This window comes from Mustelus asterias, chromosome 11, assembly GCF_964213995.1.
Source record: "Mustelus asterias chromosome 11, sMusAst1.hap1.1, whole genome shotgun sequence".
Lineage (NCBI taxonomy): Eukaryota > Metazoa > Chordata > Chondrichthyes > Carcharhiniformes > Triakidae > Mustelus > Mustelus asterias.
The window spans coordinates 7313114-7316754 of record NC_135811.1 but is presented as its reverse complement, the minus strand read 5'-3'; positions in this window follow the sequence as shown (position 1 = coordinate 7316754).

Genomic DNA, 3641 nt, shown 5'->3' with positions numbered 1-3641 from the left:
ATTCGGCCCTTCGAACCTGCTCCGCCATTCATTCTGATCATGGCTGATCATCAAATTCAATATCCTGATCCCCTCTTCCTCCCCATATCCCTTGATCCCTTTAGCCCCAAAACCACCTCTAATTTCTTCTTGAAATCAGACAATGTTTTTGGCCTCAACTACTTTCTGTGGGAGCGAATTCCACACATTCACCACCCTCTGTGTGAAGAAATTTCTCCTCACCTCAGTTCTAAAAGGTTCACCCCTTATCCTCAAACTATGACCCCTGTTTAATCCTGTTAGAATTTTATACGTTTCTATGAGATCCCCTCTCGCTCTTCTAAACTCCAGTGAATATAATCCTAACCGACTTAATCTCTCCTCATATGACAGACCTGCCATCCCAGCGATCAGCCTGGTAAACCTTTGCTGTGCTCCCTCTATAGCAAGGACATCCTTCCTCAGATAAGGACACCAAAACTGCACACAATACTCCAGATGTGGCCTCATCAACACCCTGTACAATTGCAGCAAAACATCCCTATTCCTATAGTCTGAAGGGCTGAGATTTGGAGGGCCCGGGCCTGCTTGCAGGCTGCACAGGTGAGTTGATGCCACCCTCCTCGGTCACAGAAGGAGGGGAGTCAGGTGGGCTGGACAATCATAGGGTCTCCTGGGTGGGAGGCCAGGGCTGTGTACCAGCTGATCATCCTCCTTCTGGGTGCTTGAGGGTCCCTGGCTTCTTCCTTGGGATAGAGGGGCAGCTGGAGTGAGATCCAGAAGACCCACTGTTCTCTGGCCCTGACACCCATGGATGGCCACAAGTATCTGCACCACGGAGCTAGAATCATCGAATCTCTACAGTGAAGAAGGAGGCCATTCGGCCCATCGAGTCTGCACCGACCACAATCCCACCCAGGCCCTATCCCCATAACCCCTTGCATTTACCCTAGCTAGTTCCCCTGACACTAAGGGGCAATTTAGCATGGCCAATCCACCTAAGCCACATATCTTTGGAGTGTGGGGGGAAACCGGAGCACCCGGAGGAAACCCATGCAGACACGGGGAGAACATGCAGACTCCGCACAGAAGTGGCTGAGGCCAAGAATCGAACCCGGGTCCCTGGCACCGTGAGGCAGCAGTGCTACCCACTGTACCACCGTGCCGCCCACAGTGGCACAGTGGTTAGCACTTCGTGGTTAGTTGATGCCCTGTATTGCGGAGTTTGTGCCCTGAAGCAAGCAGTGAACTTCCCCCCCCACCATGGGATGGACGTCTAGCCCCAAGGTCCCCTCAGTGGACACCACCCTCGCAGCGTTGGCCTGGTTGCCTCGGAATGTCAGCACCATTTCCTCGGACAGAAGGCAATGGGACTCCGGCCTTGCGACCCGAGGAGTGAAGCTGACCTTCCTTCCTGATGTTCCCGACTTTGTCTTTGGAGCTGCAGCAACTGAGGCGTGACCGGGTCCAGAGGCCCGTCGTCTAACTGGGCCACAGCAGGGACCTGGCAACCAGCAATCCTCTCATTGCTGGATCCCTGGGACGGTAGCACAGTGGTTAGAACTGCTGCTTCACAGCTCCAGGGTCCCGGGTTCGATTCCCGGCTCGGGTCACTGTCTGTGTGGAGTTTGCACATTCTCCTCGTGTCTGCGTGGGTTTCCTCCGGGTGCTCCGGTTTCCTCCCACAGTCCAAAGATGTGCGGGTTAGGTTGATTGGCCAGGTTAAAAATTGCCCCTTAGAGTCCTGAGATGCGTAGGTTAGAGGGATTAGCGGGTAAAATATGTGGGGGTAGGGCCTGGGTGGGATTGTGGTCGGTGCAGACTCGATGGGCCGAATGGCCTCCTTCTGCACTGTAGGGATTCTATGATTCTATGTACTTGCCTCCACTTGCTGTGGATCATCAGGAGTGAGGTGCTCGCCAGTGAGTGACCCAGAAGCCCGTCCATTGCTAATTACCACCAAGGTGCGGGTCTCTGCAGGCGTGCAGGGGGCAGGTGACAGCTGTGATACCTCTGCCATTGGAACATCAGAGAACGTATGGAGCTGCCCACTCTGGTACCCTCCAATGCCCTGCCAATGGATGGGCCGTACTGCTCTATCCATTTATCTGCGACCTTTATCTGGTCGCCGCACTACCAGAAGGACGGGGAGGCTTTAGAGAGAGTGCAGAGAAGGTTTACCAGGATGTTGCCTGGTATGGAGGGTCTTAGCTATGAGGAGAGATTGGGGAAACTGGGGTTGTTCTCCCTGGAAAGACAGAGAATGAGGGGAGATCGAATAGAGGTGTACAAGATTATGAAGGGGATAGATAGGGTGAACAGTGGGAAGCTTTTTCCCAGGTCGGAGGTGACGATCACGAGGGGTCACGGGCTCAAGGTGAGAGGGGCGAAGTATAACTCAGATATTAGAGGGATGTTTTTTACACAGAAGGTGGTGGGGGCCTGGAATGCGCTGCCAAGTAGGGTGGTGGAGGCAGGCACGCTGACATCATTTAAGACTTACCTGGATAGTCACATGAGCAGCCTGGGAATGGAGGGATACAAACGATTGGTCTAGTTGGACCAAGGAGCGGCACAGGCTTGGAGGGCCGAAGGGCCTGTTTCCTGTGCTGTACTGTTCTTTGTTCTTTGAAAGGGGGATGGCATTAGCACATGGCAGGTGCTTTAGGATGGGTGAGAGAGAACCCATGTTAGGTTGGTGAGATGGTTGATTGTATTGTGGATCCTCACTTTTTCCTCTTGTTCCCACTTGCCCTCAGCACAAGAGAGGTCTTCTTCCTCCCCAGCATACCTCGAATGGTGAGAGGATCTTTACTCAACACGCCTCTGCACACCTATACTCTTTCTACTTTATTGTGACTCCAAGGATGTCCAGGTTAGGTGGATTGGCCATGCTAAATTGCCCCTTACTGTTCCTGGATGAGTGGGTTAGGAGGATGAGTGGGGTCCAGGGATAGGGCCTGGGTGGAATGCTCTGTCGAAGGGTCTGTGCAGACTTGATGGGCTGAATGGTCTCCTTCTGCACTGCAGCGATTCTATGATTCTAACTTGCCCAACATGGAGACAGGAGAGAGTGTAAACTGGCCATGTGATGGGTCAGATGGTAAGGATGCCTGGCATGTGTGGTTGGTGAGTGGGGACTAGGGTGTGATGAGGAGAGGAGCCGCGGAGGGGAGATGAGGATGTGGGTGGGAGGGCGAGTGGTGGGGCCCCCTGAGGTGGCGGTGAGTGATGGGTGTGTGAGCGGTGGCAAATGAGAAGAGTGACTTACCCTGACTGCATGGAGGAGATCACTCATCTTCTTCCTGCACTGGGTGCCTGTCCTCTTGTGTGGGGGAGCTGGCACTTACCAACCCTGCCACCGCCTGCCATGCAGGGGTGGTAACGTTAGAGTGTCCCCTGCTTAGAGTGGGGGGTGGGCACAGTAAGAAGTCTCACAACACCAGGTTAAAGTCCAACAGGTTTATTTGGTAGCAAACACCATAAGCTTTCGGAGCACAGCTCCTTCGTCAGATGGAGTGGATATGTGAGTGGGGGGTGGGTCAGGGCGGGGGAATCAGAGGCAGCCCGCTCAGTGTGAAAATTGTACAAACTTTTTTTCATTGCGCCTAAAAATGTGGCGCAAAATCTCGCCAATGCCATTGGTGGGCCACTGACCACTT